General features: G+C 26.7%; 1 long non-coding RNA gene across 4 annotated transcripts in view; it reads left to right on the top strand.

The window, feature by feature from the left end:
- The first annotated feature begins 2,640 nt into the window (after positions 1 to 2,640).
- LOC132924727 (uncharacterized) overlaps positions 2,641 to 26,154 on the top strand; it is a 30,353-nt gene continuing 6,839 nt past the window's right edge. Inside the window, exons 1-7 of one of the 4 annotated variants that reach the window (XR_009661378.1) lie at positions 2,641 to 2,914; positions 10,778 to 10,967; positions 11,054 to 11,254; positions 11,337 to 11,408; positions 11,674 to 11,804; positions 11,890 to 11,982; positions 22,237 to 22,555. This is a non-coding gene — a long non-coding RNA (uncharacterized LOC132924727). Of the gene's footprint in view, positions 2,915 to 10,777; positions 10,968 to 11,053; positions 11,255 to 11,336; positions 11,409 to 11,673; positions 11,805 to 11,889; positions 11,983 to 14,809; positions 14,985 to 17,879; positions 18,226 to 22,236; positions 22,556 to 26,154 lie in introns of those variants that run through there. The other 3 variants (XR_009661380.1, XR_009661377.1, XR_009661379.1) reach the window with 3 other exon arrangements.

Here is a 26,154-nt window from a genome sequence, read left to right as displayed (position 1 = left end):
AAAGTTGTTTCTTTTATGTAATTATGTATAGCTTTAGCGTCACTAGTTAACTTATCTTTTGTGCTTACGTTACAGAGTTCATGTAATAGTTTTTCTACTCTTGTTGAATACTCTCGTATGGTTTCACCCTGTTGGAACTTAGTAGTAGTGATTTCTAACTGAAGGTATCCGGGTGTGCGTGTAGCACAGAATTTGCTTTCCAAATAATCCTTAAGTATTTCCCACGTAGAAATGTCCCTATGTTGGGTTATTGCGAATGCTTTGCCTGCCAATTTAGTTATTATAACTTGTAAGAGCACCGGTTGTATGGACTCCTCAACATTTCTTATGAGAAAATTACATACATTTATGAATGGATAAACCTCCTGTACATTCTCCTCATTGAAATGTGGAATTAATTTAATAGCTGTCTCCAGGGACAATGTAGTCGAAGTAGGTAGTGCCATTGTGTTATTAGTTTCTAAAATTTGAATATTATTTATTAAATCTCCCGATACTACTGAATTAAAATTGTCTGATTCCCTACAATCTTGTATTAAATTTTCTTTTTTGCGATTACTCAGTAATTTAGTAACAGGTCTAAACGGTCCTAATAGATTTATATCAACTGGTCGTGAAGGGACGTAGTCTTTGTCTAAATCAAAACTATCGTAACTGTCGTTACTATTACTAGACCTATCTGACATACATTCAATTTTAAATAATAAAAAAAAAATAAACGTAATAATGTATAAATTAGTAGAAAAATTGTATCGTAATATCACCAATCTTAAAAGTTAATATCACTATTATTAAAATAAAATAATAATGATTATACTAATAGTGATAATGATTACAATTTATACTCCTATCAGTTGATATGTAAAAAAAAAAAAATAATATTTTCGTAGTAAGCTTACAATATTACCCATGAATGCATCGCATTCATCTGAATTATGCTCCCACGACGTGTCGGCGTTGGTTACACTGTTTAATGTGACGGCGGCGGCTGCAGCAACACGGTAGCGGCAAGACGATAACGATGACGGCACCGCGGTTGTGATGGGGTTGTGAAGAGTGAAACACGAAGTCGAACACGTACAATGCGTGCCCACTATAGACGGTGCGTGCAGTTTTTAATAACTGGAACGCCCATGAAATTTTGACGAGTGTGATATATATATACCCCTCGTATAGTCTTATGACGATATACCTACGGCGATCGTGATAGCTTTAATATTTGCAAAGAGAAATATAAAATTACCTCGAATAGGATATATATTAAATTTAGATATATTAGTTATCCTTCTGAAGTTGATTGTTCTCCAAAAAAAATTACGACCGCGACACCGCTGCCACCAGTTGTAGTGCTCGTCCGGGTTGTTCCGTTCGAACGTTGTTTTTTCGGTAGTGTGAGGTTCAATTTGTTAGGAGAAAGTACAACAAACAGTTATAAGAATTTTTATACTAATATAATTTTAATGTGAGTCGAAATATTTAATTCAATGTACAATTCGTTAATGGTCGTCGAGACGACGTACAGTTTTAAGAGTGCTGGATCGACTGACTCTCTGGCTCGCTCGTGAATTCCGCGTACACTATTCTGTGAGTCGCCTACACATTATTCGTTATCGACAGACTACAATAATATACTCTTATAATTAATATACAATAGACTTATACTATATACTAATAGCTAATGCGTATATAACACATTATACCTATATATAGGTATACATTATAATTTTTGTCTGAAGATTGTAGAAAATATAACCATTGTCCATTAGGTAGCGATCGAAATCGTTGTGTCTTGACATTTTGTGTAGATTAATGTTTTGTTGTTCACTAATCAGTAATCACTGAGAGTGAGAACATTATGCGAGTGTGGCATCCACAATTATTATATAATTAAATATTTTTATTATTTTTGAAATATAAGGTGTGTACTAGGTAAATGGAACTAAGCAATAAGCATAAAACCATAAAGCATTAAGCAATGTTTACGCGGTTTGGTCCTAATGTAGCGGTGTCACATAAAAAAAATGGTACTAGGTAGTTGCAAGGTTTGAACCTTTGCTGTTACTAAAATGTACTGTGTGCCTGTGTAGTGTGCCATGTACGAGCTATAGACACTAAGGACACTAGTAACAGCAATACACTATACAGCATTGATGTTTCACATGTGTTTAGAAAGAGACGACGGGTCTACCATTGATTATTGTGGTTTCAGTATTTCCATGCTATTCATGCTTTTTTCATTACTAAATGAAATATAATATTAGTAAATAACTAATAAATAATAACATTATGACTATAATAGTCATGAGTATTTCACCATTATAGTAGTTGGAAGTGTAGGCTTATCACTAAGTGCACTCTTGCTTTTTTTTTCATTATATTATTAAATACCTAAAATAAAAATTCAAATTTTGAATATTCATATTTTACATTATTATTCGTTACCACCCATCATATTATAAACGTAGATTATTATCGATAATAATTATTAGGATATTTATAGATATTTTAAACGACGATAACACTGATTACAGTGCGGATTTTCCTAATTCGTTGTATAGTCGTCGTAGTACACATCTTTACCAATACTACTATATTAAGCAGCACCGATAAGCCATACTGCCATAGATTCAATGAGTAAATACCAAAATAGTAATCGTTGATCGTTCATTATCGGCAGCGATGCGCGACGGCAGCTTGAAAATTACAAAGCATAATATTTTGTTTTTATGATCGAAAAGTCATTCACTTTTCTAAGTTGTTTTCGTAGTTTAATGACGTTTAATGTTTAATTTTCGTATTTAACCAATAGTGTTCGCCGTTAATCATCTACCTATATTATATTTATTAAATATTTGTGCATTATAGTGCCAACTGCCTATTGCATTGTGGGATTGCTGTCCTTCGTTTCTTATAGGTAAGTGATCAAGGTTTTAAGTTTTGTATAGTTATTTTATATTTAATAGGTTATTTAGATGTACTTTGTAAATATACTCACAATACTTTTTATATAACATATTTTACCATATGTCAACCCTATAGGTAGTTATTACTAGGTATTTAAATACTTTTAAATTACATACAGAATTACATATTATTATATTAATAAATGATAAGTAATCTGCAATTGTTTTATAAATATGTACCTACCAATGTATTTAATATTTTACACAGAATTTATAGTATTTATATTGTATAATATCAGTAATAATATGTACCTACTATTGATTTTAATTATACATAATTTGATTATAAATGTTATGTAGGTATTCTGTATTGATTATTAATAGCAGTTATTATGTGATAAAACATGTATTTTAATTATTACAAATGTAAAATAGAAAAATATTCTTTATAGGCGATTGAATACTTATACATTTTCAATTGTTATAAAGAGGTTGCTACACTCACATGTGTTGTCTGACTTATTGTTTTCCTTATATAGAAAAATGTCATCTCGAAAACAAACCAATCTAAGCACCTACTAAGTAGTCAAACAAAACGAAGAAGGGTTAAAGAGGCAATACCGTTAGGTATTATTACAATAATATCAGTGATGATATTGTTATGGTGGTTAATTATGATGTTTCTTCTTCCTTAATGTTACCTGATAAAAGTCACAATCAAATAGTTAAGTTGAAATTGATTTGCCAACAAACCCACATGAAAATAATTCTTTTATACATTTTAAATTAAACCAAAATCAATTCTAAAATGCTATAAAACTGGGTATATAATTAAAAGTTGTCTTTTAACATGTAATGGTGACATAACATAATTAAAGTCTCAACTCATTGTTTCAAATCATACAATAATGTTAAACTATGTTAGGTATATTTATTATGATTTAGTTTATTTTTATGTAGGTACAATTATTCTTGTTTTCATATTGAATTAACACATAGGTACTATACTTTTATTACATTTTTGGATAATGTAGTATTAAATACCAGAAGGTAATAGGTATATCTCTGGGTACCTATCTCATTAATTAACGATAATGTTTCTTTGGAAATTTCGATCTTCAAAAATCATAACAGCACATAATAATAACTAACTACATACCTAAAACATAACATAATAAATACTAATAGTAAGCTTTTAAGAATTAAAAACCAATAAGAGTTATGTCTCTGTGTTATTAGAGTTAAAACTTAATTTATATAATAATAATAATAATAATAATAATAACTTTATTGCATTTAAGAAAAAAATTAACATACATTATACAAGTAAAACAAATTTTAAATGATTGTCTCCAAAAGCCTAGGCTTGTGGAGGAGACAACAGTTCTAATTTTAAGGTGTGTTTACAATTTTAAGACAACTACTAATTCTTATCAAAATTTATAACTTAAGTTTGTACAAATAAAAGTAATAATTAAACAATAAATTATAAGACAGGCACAATATTTAAGCTCAGCACAAATGTAGGTTTTATAAACAAGTTTTAATTTTATACTTAATATACTTTTTATAATGTTCAAAATCATTATAAAATAAAAATTGTTTAATAGGTATATCGTACTTCATACATAAATGTATACCTATATTAAAGGGATCTTTTTTCCCAAATTCCGTATTATATTTTTATAATCTAAAAACATTGTATCTATTTTGACGAGTAGAATAATTATGATTAAAACTGACACTTTCAAATTTATAAAAATATAGATTTGTTAGTATTTCTTTTGCATGAGACTTCTCCAAATTTAATATATAATAAGTATTGTATAGTATATCAGTATTCGAATGAAAGGGTTTCTTAAAAGCTATCCTTAGTAATGAGTTTATAGTAGTTCTAAGCAAACCTAAATATTTATCAAAGGTACCGCCCCACACACACAAATTCCGTATGTATATACTGACTGTGCAATTGCACAGAAAACCATTTTAATATTGTTAGGTGATAAAATATTATTTAATGTTTTGAATCTACCAAACATACTTCTTAATTTTTTAATCATTGAGTCAATATGAAAATTCCATTTTAAAAACTTATCAATCATGACCCCCAGATACTTCATTGATTCTACACCTCTTACACTTATATAGTTACAATTACAAGTACCTATCAAATTTATCTCTTGACATGAGTCATCATGTATTTTAATGGGTTCATAGATATCAAGACTTTTGACTTTTGATATGGTAAAGGGGATATAACATGTTTTATTAAAATTTATTTCAAGTGAGTTTGCATCAAACCAATTTTTAATAGACGACATAATTTTTGCTGCTTTACTCATTAAATTAAATTTATTTAAATCATGAATCAAGATCGTAGTGTCATCAGCAAAACAGAAAATAGAGCATTCAAGATCCAAACTAAGAAGGTCATTTATGTATATAATAAACATTAATGGTCCTAAGACCGTACCTTGCGGAACACCATAATTCAAAACATTTAAGTTACTAAGTACATCATTTATACAAACTTGTTGGTTACGATTTTCTCAAAAACTTTTAATTAGATTATTAGCGATCCCTCTAATACCATATTTATCTAACTTATTTAATAATATTTTATGGTCAACAGAATCAAATGCTTTTTTTACATCAAGAAATATGCCAAGTGTTAAATTACCCTCATCTAAATTATTACGTATACCACTGACGAGTGTTTGTAAAGCAATTGATGTACCTTTATTTTGCCTAAAACCAAATTGATTTTTAGAAAAAACATTAGATTTCTCAAGGAAATTATATAAACGTATTTTAAGACATTTCTCCAAAACTTTTGATAATGTATATGTTAAGGAAATTGGATGATAATTTGAACAATTTATTTTATCACCTTGTTTAAAAAGTGGTATAACTAGAGTATGTTTAAATAAATTTGGGAAAATTCCTTAAGAAAGAAATAAATTAAAAATATACTCTAATGGATCTAAAATATAGTCTACTATTTGTTTCAATATATGGTTTGACAAATTACAACAATAAAAGGAAGTGCTATCTTTGCAGCTGAGAATATGTTTTTTAATTTCATCCTTAGTAATATTGCTAAGAAAAATTGAATTTGTGTTAACTTTAATTTTAGATTTATAATTAATAGAAGGGTTTTGGGTTTTAATTTTATCAGCAATATTTCCATCAACTGTAGCAAAAAATGTATTAAATTCATTAGCAATATCAGCATCATCAGTTATTATTTTATTTTTGGAATCAGTAACCGAAGAAATGTTTACATTTTTATTATTGTTCGCTTTATTAAACATAGCTTCATTTATTAAATTCCAAAGTTGTTTGGGATCTCCTTTTGACATAATAATATTTTTTGTGAAGTACATATCTCTTGCACATTTTATAACTTTAGTTAATAGGTTTTGATATGTTTTATATTTAATTTTAAGTTTAGAATTGAATGGTTGTTTTTTTAATTTATGAAATAGCTTGTCTCTACGTCTTATTGAGATTACTATACCGGGTGTAATCCATTTTTTAATTTTAATTTTAGATTTAGATAAACATATACATTTTGTTAATTTACACATTTTTATATAATTTTCTATCTTAGAAAAGAAAAGTTCGACTGCAGTATCTACATTTGTCGAGTTTAACACGTTATCCCAATTTTCGCTGCTCAGAAAAAACTTGAGTTTATCAAAAAATATATAATCGATTTTTTTTACATTAGAAATATTATTATTTTGATTAATTAAACCGATTTTATTTAAAGATAGAATTGTACTATAATGGTCAGTTATATTATTTTGACATACGTACCCAATTATATTATCAAAATCATTAACATTCTTTAAAAAAATATGATCAATACAAGTTGAAGAACCACTCGTAATATTTACTCTAGTGTCTTTATTTATGCAAGATTTAAATCCATAAAAACTAAGAATATTTAGGTATCTAACTGAAACTGCATTTAATATATTTAAATCAATATTTATATCACCACATAATATACACGAAATATTATTATCAAGACCATCCAAAAAAATTTCTAAACTATCTAAAAAACTTTCTTGAAGTAAACTTGGAGACCGATAAATACAAATTAAATTAAGAGCAGACTCATTAAATACAATGTTAATATTCAGAGAGCTACAGAAATTAATCACACTAAAATTTATCGAATTAATTTTTATTGAGTTTTTAACGAATACTGTTATACCATCTGATTTATTCAATTTACTATAATAATTATAACTTGAAAAACCATCAATATGAAAATCAAAAGTATCTTTTTCCAACCATGTTTCAAACAAACATATTTTTTTTTTTTTTTTTTTTTATTGATCCAAAAATATATTTACAACCCGGCATCTATGGCCATTAGTTACAGAAATTAGTTAATTGCAGACATTAGTTACAGACATTAGTTAATTACAGAAAATTTTTAGATGGAGTTGAATAAATTAGTTGATTTTAAGAAATCTATCATCTTGATGTTGTCCTCTGTTTCTGGTCCAAGAGCGGTGTCGAGGGGCGTGTCGATTCCGATCCTTTGTCTATCCTGAAACAAACATATTATATCAAATTTAATATCAGTAGTACTTAAAAAAATAATAAGTTCATTAAAGTGTTTGTGAATACTTCGAATATTCATGCTATTATTGCACTTTCTAACTTAGTCCCAAAGTCATCAATTGAATCAGAACAGAAAGTTATAGATTTTTCAATGGATTTCATATTGTGTGAAAGAGATTCAATTTGTTTAAATACTTTTTTCAAATCATGTTTAACCGAATTAAGGTTATACATATTATCATCGTCATTATTGAGATCGCTTCCTAGTATCTTACGTGGTACAGCTTTTGCATTTAATTTTTCTGTACAAAGTTCGCAAATCCAACTGTCTTTAACGGCCTTAAAGTTTGTAAAGGTTTTTAATTTTGTACATGTTGGATGGAAATTTGAACTACAGTTTAAGCAGACTGCCGATTTAGACGAGGAAATATTAATATTACACTTACTGCACGGCATGGTGTGATATTGAAACTAATTAAGATAAAAACGGTACACCTACAAACGATCTAAACGATACAGAATACAATAACGCACAAATCATGCAATGATACACCTCTTGCAACGAGTGCTCAAATAGAACTTATATGAGTGTAAGCCACAACCAATAATCTGATACTTAATAAAAATAAGTTAGTAGTTACTTTAGCATTATTTATTTAGTATTAATTAGGTAATAGGTATTCCAAATTTTGAAACTTATTAAGTATGATTTTTACCCATACTTACACAATATTAAAGACTAGCCAATAGACTTGAATCTAAATAAAATTGGATGCTTATAGTCTTATAGGTAGACATCATACTCATTAACACTAAATGTTAGGTAGATAGCATATGGGTATATATGTATTTAACAAGAATTTAATCTAGGTACTTACATATTTGTATCTTAATATATTGAATATATGCCTGATCTTGTAGGTACCTACTGTTGTATAAGTAGCAATAATGTCTTATCAAAAAAAGTCAAACCTAAGTATGCGTTCTAAGAGAAGAAGAGTCAATGAAGAACTCAAAAACACAACTTTACCTTTATCAGCTCCTACAATTGACAAAAATGTATCTTTGACAGCTCATTCAACAAGAATTAATATTATTCCAGAAGCAAATTTGGTTATTATTGTTAAATCTGTGGACAATGTTTGTGTTGCGCCTTCACAGAGAAGTATTAATAAATCCCCGAATAAATCAGTTATCACAATTTAGTGTCAGAATCGGATGACGCACTATCTGATGTTAGTGTTATTGAGTCTTCATCAAATGAAGATAATTGTTCTACTTCAAATAAGTATGGTAATACATCATTTTTTGTGTCATTAGTTGCTGAATGGGCCGTTAACTTTAAAATATCTCAAAATGCTCTTAATGACTTATTAGGTATTTTAAGGCAACACACTTGTTTTGAATATTTGCCTAAAGATTCAAGAAAAATCTTACAGACTAAACCACTAAACCAATCAACATCTTAAATATTCACTCGGTAGAACCTGGAAACTATTATCATTTTGGCTTAGCTAATGCTATCAAAGAAAATATTCCATTAAATTTAAATAATAATGATTCAGTGATCCATATTGTAGCAGGAATAGATGGTTTGCCTTTATTTAAATCAACTGCTGAAGAATTTTGGCCAATACTTGCTTATATACAGCCAAATAGAAGTAATGTGTTTCCAGTAGGGATTTACTGTGGAAATAGAAAACCCTTGGACAGCAATACATTCCTGAAGTATTTTGTAGAAGAAATAAATTTTCTAGACAACAATGGTATTGAAATTAATGGAAAAAACTTTAAAATTATGTTGGATGTGTTGTGCTGTGACGCTCCAGCTAAATCATTCATGTTAAAAACTAAAGGACATGCTGGATTCTCTTCTTGTTCAAGATGTGAGCATGAAGGAGAACACTTATTGAATAGAATGTGTTTTCCATATACAACACCAGATAATCGACTATCCAAGAGAACTCATCAGAGTTATATTTCTCAGTTTGATCAGGAATATCATACTGGAAATACTTCTATATTAACTACAGTACCATATTTTAATACTGTTACGGATTTTTCATTGGATTATCAACATTTAGTCTGCCTTGGTGAGGTTAGAAAAATTATGTATTTATGGATTAAAGGCCCAGTGCCTATACGTTATCCATCTTGGAAAATAGAACAATTATCTACAATACTGATAGGTCTAAGAGTCAGTATACCTTGTGAAATCAATAGAAAACCAAGAAGTTTGGCACTTATAAAAAACTGGAAAGCTACTGAATTTCGTACATTTTTATTGTATTTGGGTTCTTCTGCTATCAAGTCTGTTGTATTAAAGAAACACTGGAAACACTTTTTTGATTTAAGTTTAGCAATGACAATATTATTGAGTCCTGACTATGCACAATATATTAATATTGCTAAGAAACTGTGGATAATTTTGTTAAAACCTTCGAAATTTTGTATGGTTGGCATCTTATGTCACACAACGTCCATGGATTAACGCATATATGTGATGATTATATTAAATTGGTCCATTGGACAATTGTTCTACATTTCCATTCGAGAATTACATGAGTACTTTAAAGAACATGATACGGAAGCCAGACAAGCCACTTATACAAGTTGTTAAAAGAAGTAACGAAATAAGTTTGTTGAAATTAGATTCTCAAAAAGAAATACCAGAATTTAATTTTTCTGGATTTCATAAACGTGGACCATTGATACAAAATATACAAGGATCCCAGTATACTACCTTAAAAACGAAAACATTTACTATTAAATTAAATACAGAAGCTGATAGTTGTCTTTTAACCTGTAACGGTGACATAATTAAAGTCTTCAATATAGTTAAAGATAAAAATGATGCAATATTTTTAATTTGTAAACAATTTCAAAATAAAGACATTTTATTTGATAAACCAATTAAATCTTCAGAATTAGATATTTATAATGTTAGTACATTAAGTCATGAGCTCTACTTCTATCCTATAAATGAGATTAAAAAAAAAAATGATTTTAATTCATTCTGACAGTAATGTGTTAATAGCTTTACCATTAATTCATAGATCTTGTAATGCATAGTTAATAGTTATTAATATTTTATATTTAATGTTCGTTTTTAGTAATCAAGTATAAAGATTGTTAATTATATTTATCATTAGTTGGTTTTAATGTTAATTTAAGTTATAGTTATAGTACATATTATATTAATTTATTAATACCTATTTAAAAAATATATTTAATAAATTTAAAATAATTTAAAGTGTGGCAGTTTTATTATTTTAATATTTACAATATTTCAGTAAAATATGTGGTCAGTTGTAAATTTTTCTGATGACAATGGAGTTGCAGTTGTGCTATCATTTTGGGTCAAAGAAAATAAATCTGCTTGGCCAAAAAAAAACGCAAATCACTTTATAAAACAAAGATTAGTACCAAATAAATATGATTTTGAGTATTTATCAATTAAAAAAAAAATGTGCAAGGACTTGGGTAATATTTTAATGTACAATAATACTAAAGAATACATTTTATTGCTATTGTCTATTATGTTATTAAAATATTTTTATATTTTTCAGATGATTATTTTCAGGCTAAGGTCCGAGCAAAAAAGTCTGAAAATACTTCTAACGTTTCATCTTCATCATATGAAACAGATGATGAAATCAGAACTAGGCATAAGAAGACAACAAAAAAAGAATATAATAAAATGGTGAAGATTCAAAAAAATAAAGCAATTAAAAATCCAGCATGGAGTCCAGATTCCATTAAAAGTCTAGGTAATTGTAAAAAATAAAAATATTTTATATACCTACCCATTAGAATAGTAGGTATTTATTAAAATTACTGTTTGATTCTTAGGGTCATGTGGGGAAATTTAAGAGAATACTAATTGTGACAATGAGTTCAATAATCCAGATAACATACATATTGGTATGAAAATTATAATCAGTACACTGCATGTATTATTTAGTTTGTTTATAGGCCCGTAGTAGGAATGCAGGATACAGCAACAGCGTAGTTTAGATTTTAAATTGTAGATTTTTTTAATTAGTAAAAAAATCATATATACCAGTATACCACATACTTGGTTAAATTTTAAACATATTATTATTTTTACAAAATCAACATTCTATTACTTTATTTTTTGTTTTTAATCAGTATTATACTATTTATTTATAATTATTGTTCTTTATAGACACTCCACCTCTAGGAATAAAATTATTATTGATAAAGTATTATCGAGCAACCAATCAGTTAAAAGACAATTAGATTTTTTTGATGAGCTATCTTTGAGCCCAGAGTTAATACCAGCTGCCGAAGTACTTAGTATGTATATAATAATAATATTATAAAGATTATTTTTAAAAATTAAAAAACTTCTAATAATTATGTCAATTATCCTTTTTTTCAGATGCACAAGATGAAGCACAAGAATTTATTTATACATCCTCGTCGCTCTTTAAAGTCTCCAGGACCAGTGCTACAATTGATAACTCAGCATTAGGTATGTATAGTATGAAATTTACAGTTTCGTAATTAATTTAATAGCCATATAGTGGTGTCATTTGGGGGCAAGGTGGGCATTTGCTCCTGTCTAATTTTCAAAGCAGTCCGATGTGCCATTCCCAGTTCTTTCCGTTTAATGATTATTATGTTTTATTAGCACAAAAACATGCCTATTTTATTGAGTACTAAGAAATTATTGTTACAATGATAAATTCATTTTATTAAATTCGCAATATAATTTCTTTAAGTGTTATTTATTTCTAAAAGGTTAAACCAAAATGTGATATAATTATAAAACGGAAATATTATGAGGTACTGTTAAATACATTTGATTAGTTCATTCGAAAAAAAATGAATTCATTAGGTAGCAGTTAATTTATGTTAAACCAAAAATGGATAAATATTGCCATGTATTATTATGTCCGTTGTCGCTGTACATGCACGATGGTATTTACAATATTACAATATGATCAGATTTTTAAACACAGTAAAAAAAATTACCTGAAATCAATGCAAAAAATGTATGGTAATATATTTATAAATATAATATAATACAAAAACATTATAAATAACTTTAATTTTAACAGTATAACTAGTTTACAGTTATTTATAAAAAGAAATAAATTAGTTGCTTAGTAGTTACTAAGTTATTTTTTAACAATCTAACATTCTATTTTTTTTAACTAGAGGCTAATAAAAAAATAACTTTTAATTTAACATTTAACTTTTTAACTAGTTATTGCCCAGCTTTGCTTATAACTCATCAGGTCAACAACCAGGAAATATTCTGTTGTTATTTAAATCTTAGAAAACTCTAGGTATTTATTATCTTATAAAAATTCTAAAGAATCTGCTATGAATATAGTAAGGTTTGAGCTGAAAAACATACCTTACGTATACCCATATAACATTCCAAATTTTTATACTTGAATTATGTGTTCAACTTACAGATAAAGGGGTTCTGACTGAGTGACAACATTTAATTTTTCTATTTTCCATTTCAACATTTAAATTAACAGCCATAAACACTAAATGATACTTCAATAATAGCCATCATCTCTGTTTCTTAAATGTCTTAAGAACTTTTAAATCACAATTTCCGGGGCTAGGTAAATTGAGTCCGAAATACCGTTTTTGTGGTAATAAACTGAGTCCCGGATTTGAAAAGGTATAAGGTAAACTTATTCCCTGGTTATAATAGGTTTAGTTTTCAAAACAGCACATTTTCCCTCTCACTTTTACAGGCTTGGTACTATCTATTGTTAACATAACTGGCGTGGTTAAAAATATACTTTTTTTGCTTTTAATATCTAATATAATACACAACGTTGTACATAAAAATCACAATTCATTATGGCAAGACTGGGCAAGTTAATGATTTTTTTTAACTCAGTTAAGTTAAGTTAATCTTCTACAATAAGAAAAAGTTATAAGTTAATAAAATGTTTGGTTAACTGAGTTAAGTTAAAAGTTAATACACATTTTTTTTTTATTTGTTAGCGTACTTTATTTCTTATCAACACACAACTAAATTATAGACTATAATGCTTATACTTCATACATACAGTATTTCTATATAGGTAGTATGTGTTATATTTAATTTTTTTTCGTTTCGTTTTCTAAATAAATTCACAATAAAATATTTTTTGACATGAAAACGACTGAAATAGTGAATGTAAAAAAAAAAAATTAGCTCAATTTATTTCTTAAAATGAAAAATAAATTCATTAATTTCACGTTAATTAAAAAATAAATTAAGTAAGTTAATAGTTAAGTAAATGAAAATCCAAACGTAACTAGTTAAGTTAAGAAGTTAAAATTAACTTAACTTTTAACTTATTAATTCGTTAATGCCCAGCCTTGCATTATGGATAAATAATAATATAACTGGTGTGGTTAAAAATGTGTTTTTGTTGTTTTTAATATCTAATATAATTCACTACGTTGTATTTAAAAATCACTACTAATTAAATATATAATATACAAATTCAAGTCAAATTTTTTTTTTTGATTATTACTATTTATTGTTATTTATGTACATGGTAAAAATGTATTTGATATATTCAGATATTCTTAACAAATTCAAATTTTGAAATATTTTTATTTTCATATTTCAACATCATTTCTTGTCTCAAAAAAATTGTTTTCTATTATTTTTTTCATTTTAATTATACCTACCTCTTTGCTACGTATATATATATATTTGAATGTATTTAAGTAAGCAAATCGGTAATCGATAATCACTAATTGGTGACTATAATCACTATACAGTACTCATTGAAGAGACTTTTTATTTTTAAGTAGGTACATTGTTGTTATTTATAAATTATTCTTTCAAAAAATATTATTTCTCGGGACTCAGTTTACCTAGCACGTTAAAGTTTACCAGACTAAATTTACCTAGCACCGATATCCACCCAATTATTTGGGACTCAGTTTACTACTCCCTCAATTTCCTAACCCATTTCCCAATAATTTGTTCAGCTTCATACATACAATTATTTGGTTTTTTTTAATCCACATGCCTTCAAATATAGTGTTACAATTTTTGTCCTTGGGTACCATTATACCAAAGATTTAAGAACATTTTATTCCAGTTTATGCATTAATGTAAGAGGTCCAATTTTATAGATTTCTTATGGACAATATTATCGTTTAGAAAACAAAATATAAAGCGGTCAAATCGTGAGTAATAAATTACAACAAAATGCTCTCGATATTTGTGAGAAATCAAGTAAAATAATTAATTGTGAATTACTTATACTGTTATGTAGATACGTTAACTACATATGATATATAATTAATCTGAAAAAAATATGAACTAGGTATGCACGATCGTCTATTTTGCCAAAATCATCAATACATTTGGAGGAATTAAATATACTTCATTGGACAATTTGAGTGATTAATTATTAACGAAGGATTCGAATATTTTATTATTTCTTACTAAAACTAACTGAATCATTTTAAGCAACATTGTAAAAATTAAAATTAAAAGTTGTTCAAGCCTTTTTATTCGAATCTTCATAGTACATGGTTTACAAAATGGTAAATATACACCACTATTAATTTTTCTACTTACCGATAAGGAATCAAAAATTTATCAAAAAGCGTTTTTGCACATTTTGTTTGAATGTAATTAAATCAATATCATATTTTTTCCAAAAAATGTTTTGAAAATTTTACAATTTTATCAGTTTGGCCTTCTACAACTCTAAAAAGATGAGGATTGCATTTGGTTTAAAATTTTTGTTATAAGAAAATGCAATAAAGATAAATTCTTTCAAGTAAATTTTTGAAATATTTTTTTGGTTTATTGTTTCTATATTCTGACGAAATGATTAAATACTTCACAGATAATTTATTATCTATTAAACCGTTGGATGAAATAATAAATATATTCACTGAATATGTATTAGAAACTGTATACACAACTGGAATCTAATCTAACCTTTATTAAAGACAGAATACTCGGCTACTACTATGCGAACTACGAATAGTTGTGCGGCTCATCATTCTAAGCTCAACATGACGTTTTATAATGCCCATCCAAACATTTTTCAATTCATCATTTTCTGAACAAGTTACAAACTAATATTTATACAAAAAAACGAAGTACTCACTTAAACAACCATAATATTATAACCATCCAAATTAATAAAGAACCATTTTCAAGACAAGTGATGACAGATTTTTAATTAAAACAAATTAGTAGATTTGAATTCACAAAATAGTAATATTTTTTATTTATTACAATTACAAATATCTGCAATAATAAAATTATAATATTAAAAACAAAAACAATATTTTTAATCTACCTATTGTAATTATTACTAGGTATAGACAAAGTCTGTATAAAAACGGTAAGCGAAATATTGTTTAGTTTTTATAATTTGCCGGACATAACTATAGTATGATATCCAAAAAAAAACCGGGACACAATTCGTATTATTAGCTCTGCAAATGGGGGAAAAACTCTAAGCTTTTTGACGAGACTCCTTGACGAGATAATGCACCCGTTTCGCATATGTAAGCTGACGGCAGTGATATATGTTACGACGCCATTTTATCGATTGAAATTGTTGGTGAATGCCTTGTTATGTTGGTCACATTTCGAAAGACTGCCGTGAGTTATCAATGTTTGTTATCATTCTTGTTGTGATGCGTGTGTTAGCTTCGGCGAACAGAAAATACTCAGCGCTACGATAAATTGAAATACCGGTGGCGAAACACGTCATAACCAGTCACACGGCAGAGAGTACTAGAGACCGCATAGTGAGGAATTCTTTGATTTGGATGCGTAGCGGAGTTGTGATCTCTTATTGTAGTGCGAAGTATACCGAATAGTTATTAGTTATAGATATTTGATAATGCCAAACGAGTTTTGGCGTTTTTTTTACATAAATAAAACTATTTATTCAACGAGAAGATACGTGTTGTATCACAGAACAATATGGAAGCGATATTCAATCAACTGATCAATCCACTGTACTTTATTCCAATTCGATTTGCTTACATTAGCCTGGAGGTTTTACAAGAATTCTGTGGAGGCTCGGCATGGTGTTGTAATAATTAATAACCATTTATTTTATAACGTATTTATTGCCCCGTATCAGAACCATAGAACATTTGTTAAATTTTTACAAGTATCATTATCACGAATATCATAGAAAAAAAAGAAGAGAAAATTTCGAGGTCAATGAAAATATTTTTCATCGAACAAAGGAATTATGATGACTGTCGATTATATTGCGTTTTACGACTATACCCCTTTAAGTTTGGATTACTTTAAAATATTCAACTCAAAAGTTTAAACCGTATTCGTAATTTGATAGAATGTCGACAATATGTATTGTTACCTAATTATAAATGGGTAATAGTATAAAACATTACCTAACGACCAAACGAGTTTTATTTTTTCATAGTTTCGTTTTTCAGTACTCTTGACGATACTGTTTTTGTAATCGTTTTACTAGAAACTTAATATCATAATATATTAATATTGTTATTTTTTGTTATTACTCTTATGCTATTGAGTATTGATATGATTTATCTAACGGTATTTATAATAACGTAACCACATCCTCCCCCTGAGAATTCCGTGTCCAAGGTCACTATAACCCGATTTGGGTAAAAAGACGCAGTTTCTTATGGTTAGCTTGTATCCAAGAACACATATTATAATAAATCTGAAATATGAACTTCATGAAAACAAGGAGACGAGTCTTCTTACTAAAGACAACAGTCGGCAACTGGTGGACACAATCTGAACTCGGAAGGCAAAATATTGGACCCTCAAAATATCTCAATTAGCTTGTGTACGTAATTCATTTATTATAAAGATTTGACAACATTTTTTTTTGTTCGGGCATCATTTGTGTATTTTTAATCTTCCGGATTCCAATAGAAATTACTTGCCGACACTTGCTTAAAGTCTTAGGATATGCGTTTGTTTACCTGAATTACGGAAACGTTTACTTCTGCCGTGTTCAATTCATCTAATTAGACTGAATCACTCACACAGTGTCGTATGCCTGATGGATGGGCGTTCGTGGGTGGACGTATTAATGATCGTACCAAAATACCACAAATTCAAAATAACTATGTAGTTGAGACATTGCACTTTCGAAAATCGTAAAATTGTAAACAAAATAATATGTTTATTCTTTTCGAATCAGTATGGCCAAGAAAACAAATTTAAATTCGTTACGTTTCAGTGTGTTGGTAGTATGTTAGATTTTTCATGATAATGTTTTTTTTTGTTTTGTTTACACATGTGTACAATATTATTGTAAATTGTATCTACAATATTTATGTTATCAATCAAAAACATCAAACGACACGAACCGTTATTTGGAAATTAATTATTGTTTCATCCTTTTTTTTTTTTACTAGCAAACTGTTTTGGCATGTACACATAGTTTTGGCGATCCTAATCTGATTCAGCACGAGGCGTTGAATCCACATAGTGTTTGTAATTTTAATAAATCCTTAAGTGCACTATCTGGTTTTATTAAATCTATGATCAGTCATCAGTGTAATACTGTGATCCTTGTGATCGTACATTCGTGCGAACAAAGAAAATGATCGACGGTCGCTGGGATAATTCGCAAAAAAAATAAGGATACAACGAGTTGGAAACAATACAATAATAACAACGTACAGTGGAGTGCGGAACTGCGGACGATGATATGAAAGTTTATAATGACAATAAAAATTAAAAATAATAATAAACTACTGATTTTGAGTTCGCACTTATCATTGGCATAAATGTTATAGTACCTTATCAACCCTATAATAAATTAAACTTTTAGTGCATTTAACTGGAATTGGTATTTTCTTTTATTATTTATCAATGATAAAGTACACGATAACGACAAGCTTTAGACATTTTTTTTTGTATGGTTTTTCCTTTTATTGACTTTATAATTTTTACTAGTCACAATTTTTGTTTTTAACTTTTTAAGTATTAAAAGTTCAAATGTTTACAATGTCAAAATCGCGAAAATTTGCAAGGAATTTTGAAGTTGAAAATTCATAACATTTTTATGATTTATATCTTAGGTTAAAAAAACCCAACACAAGGTTCTCCATAACGTTTTCTTCAAATAACAGTAAAAAAAAACTCCAGCCTCAATGTAGAAAAATTTAATGAGTGTAAGTATTTTATTATTTTACGAAATCGAATAAAATAACGATTTAACGATAATAACGATATATTACAATTTAAATATAGGTAATAATATAATATATCCTACTAATTATCTTAGACTTACAAATCATCTCCATTCAGAATCAATTTTTGGATAGGTACAATGATACCTGTCATTGCATTCAAATTCAACATGTCCATTATAGTGACCTACTCATCTCCTGTGTACTATACAGCAGAGTGATATCCAGTTGCCCACCTTTTTTATTTATTTATTTGTTTAATTTACATGATTTATAAAAATGTATTAAAATTATAAAAAATAGGTAATATAATTAAAATTAAAATTTTGTAACAAATAATGAAATACATAATTAAATGAGTATAATGTAAAACATAAAAGTAGTTACTGTATAAGTATATTTTGTGGTGTGAAAAGCATAATGGAAGCAAAAACAAAAAGTCTTTAAGTATAGGTAACTTATGAGTAAGAATATTAAATTTACTAATTGATTTTTTTCAAAAGTATCCTAAATTAAATATCAAAGAATTAGAAATTTTGTTTATTTTGAAGAATTCATAGCTGTTACGCATATTATGGCAAAATATAACAAATATATTGAACCAAACAATTAGTCCGACTTGAGTTGAATGGTGAAAGGTAAAAATCAATAATTTTATATTAAATACCTAATTATATACAAAAAATATATATATTTACTCGTATATTAAGGTTATTCTATGTATTGTGTTTTTAATACTTTATCAAAAAAAAAAAAAGTGCCTTCAAAATAATATTATAATACTGGTGGTGGTGAATTATTGAAGATTAGGACGAAGATCAAGTTGAGGAATAATTATTTAATATTTTAGGCTCTACAATGTGAGATATACTGCTATATCTAAGACCTAACTATAGTTGTCGCACTCATGGGCGTAGGTAAGGGGAGGGTTTTGGGTGTTCAAACACCCCCAGAAATTATATAAAACAATTGTATTATTTAATAAATACAAATAAATTATTCATAATTTTATATTATTAATATAGATTTAGACAAAAACCGCCTCCGAAAATATTTCCTACCTACGCCCATGGTTGCACTATTATTGAAAGCGCCTGAACAGTTTCTTCTTTGGCTGATTATATTATACTTGCATATGCCTCATAGAATTAATTTGATATAGTAAATACTATAAAGTAAATTCCAATGGATATGCTTGTGAAAAAAGGGAAATAAAACGATTTGTTACTGTATGATTTTGTATATAAATTATTATTTCTTAGACTATTTATTTTTATTACTTATTATTTCGGATTTTATTTTATTATTTAACTGTTAATGGGGTTATATAATCCTTCTTCTCTAAGAATTTTAACTCTATAATTAAATAATATCAATTCATCTGACGTCAATACCATATAGAATTTTTATTTAATATTAAACTGAGTCTTCTTCAAAATATCATAATTATTATTAGTATAATTTAAAAATAATAATAAATAATCTTAGTTTTATATTAGTCAATAAATGGAGCTTATGCCAGTAATTTCGATAAAAAAATGTATATACACAAATTAAAGCAAATTGTATTCAATATCGTATTTAAATTTTAGTTATAAAATGTTTCTCCCCATAATACAAGAAATCAATGTAAAAATATTGAAGATTTTTAAAAAAATAATCATGTTTTAAAGTATTTAAAATACAAGATAATATTGTTATTTGTGAAGTTAAAATTGATTGATTAATATCTGTTGTAATACAATTTATGAACTTTTAATGTTTAGAAGTCAAGTTTTGGACTAACTAGAAAAAACATGTATATAATAAAATGCGTACCTTTCTATAGGTTATAGTTGATTATTTTGATTTTGAAAAGTAGTACAAGTACTTGTATAAATCCATGTTATCTTTTAACAATATATAGTAATATAATGTAAATAACTATAAACAATTATAATGTAGAATGATCACACACTTATACTAACAGCCGGATTCATAGATGGCACTTAAAATATTCTTAGATAAATCTAAGATTTATAATCAAATTCCTATTCATAGACATATTTTCTAAGATTTTTCTAAGATAATTCTTAGATAAAAGAAAATCTTGGATTCTAAATTTTTATTGGATATTCATAGAATTATCTAGTAACATAATTAATTTTCTAATAGGAAAATTCTAAGTTAATTCTTAGGTCAGTTAGTAGCTACCTTTATGCTTATCATTTATCAAATTGTTTGTATTTGAATTTTAAAAATCTTTTATAATTATTTAATAATTATTATTTAACTGGTAAAAACATGGATATGTACAATGATGACTTTTATTTTGATAATTTTTATATTGACAATTTTTATACTGTGCAAAAAATACCAAAAAGGTAAATTAGAGATATGCAAAATCCCATTGAATTCTTTAACGACACACAGTTTTTAGATAGGTTTCGATTTCCTAAATGCATTGTTTTAGAAATTTTATTGCCAATAGTGTTAAAAAGTATAAATCCAATAGTTTAATCCAATAAATCCAAACTTGGAACACAGTTACAAACATCAACTAGAATAATTATTGCCTGTGTTATTTTACATAACATTTGCATTCATTACAAATTTAATAACACTATAGAAGAAAATTTCTCTGAAAACCTTCAAACACCTATAGTACAAGTAAATTCTAATGATGTAAGAGGTAGTTTAATCAGAGAAGAATTTATTGTTGGTAATTTTTCATAATGTCACAATATGACCAGTCTTTTTTATTGAACAATAACAGTTTAAACAATTTAAAAATAATATAAGTATTTCAAAGTAATATATATTTATTTAATAATAAAGTAAACATGACTTACATAATATAGTCTTTTTTTATTGAATAATAACAATTTTAAAATAATATAAGTATTTTAAAGTAATTAATATATATTTATTTAATAATAAAGTAAAAATGACTTATAGTCTTTTTTATTAAACAATAACAGTTTATGCAATTTAAAAATAATATAAGTATTTTTAAGTAATTAACATATTTTTATTTAATATAATCACAGTTTATCGTAGGACAATATTTATATTAATTTATTGATTTTCATTAAGCTTCATTTTTTTATTTTTTATTTTTAGATTAAGTAATTCTATTTTTTTTTCATAAACATTTACCTCTAAGGAATGTATTATTTTTTCTTGTTCAATTAAATTAATTTGTCGTTTAATTCTTAATTCAGCTTCATTATTGAAACTTTCCAAACGTTTCTGTTCAAAATCATCTATAAAATACAAATTAATAATAATAATATTAATGAGAGTTAGGCAGCACTTATATAATTTATGATGGTTTTATATAGCTAAGATATCTATAAGTATAAGTAAGGGCATTGAATAAGTACTCCTTTCATAAAAATGTAATATTACAGGCAATATAATTTTAAATTTGTGGATAGGTAATTAAAGAAAAGATAATTACCGGTTTTTTTTATTTTGTCACTATCTTTTTTTCCTGTTGGACATGCTTTTGGTGATTTAAGTGAAATGTTATTAGATGTAGTTGTTATAAAATACACTGGTTGATCTGAAACTGTTTTGTTTTCTATTGTTGTAGGTACACTGCAGTGTAATGGTATGTAATCACTATCTGGTGTGTCAATTAATTCAATATCAGTTATTTCATTTAAAAATTGATCGGCTGTACAGTCATTAATAATTGGTTGACAAGATGGGCCTCCACCCGTTGCATATTGATGTCTTTTTGTGTCTCTTATTTCTGTCTTTCTAGTCTGTTTGATATTGTCCCATTTTTTCTTAAGCTGGTCAGGAGAACGCTAAAAATAAAATAAAATATTATATAATTGGAAAATTAATAAAAAAATAAAATATTTAAACAAATTATAGATCAATACAAATAAATGATACCATTGATACTTACAGTAACATTTAATCCCGTGCTATTAAATTCATTAGTCAATAATTCCCAAGTATTTCTTTTGTCAGTCACTGTCGAATATTGCTTACCAACTTTTTCTAATATAAACCTGTGTTTGTATACTAGCTCAGAAAGCAGTGACAATTCATCAGGTATAAAAGGTTTATTTTTTGTCTTTGGCACATTTTTTCAACAATACTTTTATCCATGTTTGAAAATTACAATTATAAAGAATATAAAAAATAATATGTATGGCTAATATGACTATATGAGTTTAAAAATAAATAACGTGTTAAATTTCAAATAACATTTTAAGTGATAACAACAACAAATATGATGATAGCGATGTCAATGACGTTTTCTTTTCCAAGTGATTAGTATATTGTTAACTAAGATTTTTGTAACGACTTAGAAAAATCTAAACGAAAATCTTGACTGATAATTATCTTCTTTTTTTTCTGAATACTTTCTTCAAAAATTATCTACGAATTTTCCTACACAAGTTTTTTCTTAGAATTTACTTAGTACTTTCTATGAATCCGGCTGTAAGTATCAATGGCCAGCCATTGGCCATACAAAAAGAAAAATGTATTTTCCTCTTCCGTCAAGAAAATGAATATTATTTTAATAAATTGCTGGTAAAGAACTTTTTTATTATCCTCTTAACTGCAACTTTATTACTGCTTCTAAGTTCTAACACACAAAGTTCATGAAGCTATAAGACAAGAACAAATTCTACTTTTTAAAAGAATTAATTTTTAAACTGTATATTTAGGTACAAATGGTACAATTAAATATTCCAAGTTTAATTTAAATTTACCAAGCGTTTTATCCGCAAAGATAACCAAATCTACTTCTCTGTTTATCGGAATGGAGCAATCTTACAACGAAACAATAAAAATTATCAAATAAAATAATCACCAATTTATATTTAATGGTAAGACATAGAACTACAAATTTCTGGTGTTGAAATTTAAAAAAATATTTGCATGCTAAACTATTTTTCAAAATACCTACTATTAATCAAAAATGTAATTAATTATATATATATATATGTTACAGTAAATGATGTTATACATCAAACTAACGTTATTTTCTAATAAAAAAAACAATAGTTACCTAACAAACTAGTAATTATCGTGGTTAATTATTTTTGGATTTGATTATCGATAATTTCTACATACGACAGAAAATGTAATAAATGTTGTTAAAATGTTATCTAAATGTTATGACTTATGAGTTAGTATTACAGTCGCAGTAGATAGAGCCACGGAATATAGGAAGTATCTAATATCTACTATAGGTTAGTCCTGTGTTTAATAAATACCTAACCTATGGTCTAACTACAACCACTAGTCACTACAGTTATGTTTACAAATAACTTTAGATGGGCTTGTAAGAATGTAGGACTCAATTGTAATTATTTTAGATAATATTTTTATCAGCCTTTCACGGTACCTACCCATAGAATTGATATTGTTCGTTATATTATTGTCGTATACTTGTAATACCACAGGATAAATATGAAAAAAATAAATATGAATGAACTTGATATGGAAAACAAATTTAACTACATATTATATCAGTTAAAATTAATAAAAAAAAAAAACGTAGGTAGCGATAATTACTAATTTCTAACCATTTATGAGTACAATATTCGTATTGAACAATTAAAACATTCAAAATTTGTGATGAAAATTTCAAGAAAAAATATTAGGTATAAAAATTTATCAAATGGTATGTAAGTATGATGTTTTAACAATAAATAATAAAGAGCGTCTTATTAAACTTGTCAAGGGTGTGTAGAGAGAGAACTAACCGAGATAGCAAAGACATGCTAGTAATGTGGATGACACATAATAAATAATGAGTAATAAATAATAATTATAATCTGTACTACACCCAATTGTAAGTAAAATAAAATGAAATGTATTCATGATTTTGAAATAAGTCAACTCCAAATTGTGGTGTAGTTACCTCAAGGGAGTGTCCTTGGTCCGGTTTTATTCATAATGTACATAAATAGTACATGCAACATGCAAATTGATTGATCTATAACTACATATGTGGATGATACATGTTCAGTTTTTTCTGATAATTCAAGGAATCTAGTCCATAAATCAATTATGGAAACAAACCGTATAATACATAAACTAAACTCTATAAAAAAGACTATAAACTATCAAAAAACAGTTTGCATGGCCTCTCTGTATACAATTGCTCAAACTTCACTTTTAAAGAATTAATAGTGTGTTATAATGATAATAATACATATAACTTAACATACTCCAAAATAAATAGAGTCACTAAAATAAGATATTTAGGTCTGATTTTCGATTATAATATGAGATAGCATAAACATATACTAAACATTACAACACAGTTAAGGACAATCATATTCAAACTTTATAATAAAAAAATTATCTCTAATGATATCATGGAGAATATTATACATGTTTTTATATCAATCTATTTGCCAATATGGAATAATAGTATGGGGGGAGGGGAGCTACTGAGAATATACTAAGACCATTAATCACATAGCAGAATAAAGCCATTCGTATCTGCCTAAATAAAATAAATAAAATTGTATCATGTACAAAAACTACCTAGAACTTGGTGTTCTACCTGTATATCAGCTATATAAGAAACAAACTATTTCTTTTATCTTAAAAAAACTTCCACTAATTAAAAATATTACCAATAAACAAGAAACTATTGCCTACGATATTAAAATATATTATTAAAAAAAAAATATAGGCCAGAAATATAGTAAATAAATATAGTATTCTTGTTCACTTTATATAGCAACTAACTTACCTTATGTCCTTTCATGTGATCATTTATCTTTGTTGTATTTATTACCAATAATGTTTTATATATTTATAAGTTTTTCTTTTAATTAATTTTAGTGTTTAAATTGCTGAATATGAATTAAATTATGCAATCTAAATTTTTCTACATATATTATTAATTATTATAACTCTCTAACCTAACCGACACAAGCCTTATTGTTTACAGGAGGTTAATAAACTTTATATTTGTATTGTTAAATTGTTAAAATGTGTTAATTTCTATAATAAATTGTTTTTTATATAAAAAAAAATTATATTTGAATAAGGTACCAAAAATGGATTTCTCAAATAAAAGTATACAAGATAAGCAAAGAAATTTTGGTTGGTCTTAAAACTATATTTGAATTATCTAGATAAAAAGAGATGACATTTTGAAAAGCAGCAGGATGTAATAGCCTTTAGATGGTAAGACAGAGTGTAAAACGAATAAATGCGCCTGTCGAGTAGTTGGAAAATGATGCAATTCGAAATACCAATATTACCATAGTTAATTATTGTGTAAAAATACAAACATTTAAATACAATTAACATGATTGGAATTTACGTATATCCTTAGTAATTAACGTTATAAACTTAGCAAAATATTAATTATTATCTATTAACATTAATTTCTGGTTAAAAATTGTAAATATAAATTTAACATCTTTTACTATATATATATATATATATATAAGTTTTTCAAAGGCAACAGTACCAGATTTATTCAAAACGTCCATAGTCACACCAATTTTCAAAAAAGGCG

This window comes from Rhopalosiphum padi, chromosome 3 (genome assembly GCF_020882245.1).
Source record: "Rhopalosiphum padi isolate XX-2018 chromosome 3, ASM2088224v1, whole genome shotgun sequence".
Lineage (NCBI taxonomy): Eukaryota > Metazoa > Arthropoda > Insecta > Hemiptera > Aphididae > Rhopalosiphum > Rhopalosiphum padi.
This window is presented reverse-complemented; position numbering and strand designations above follow the sequence as displayed.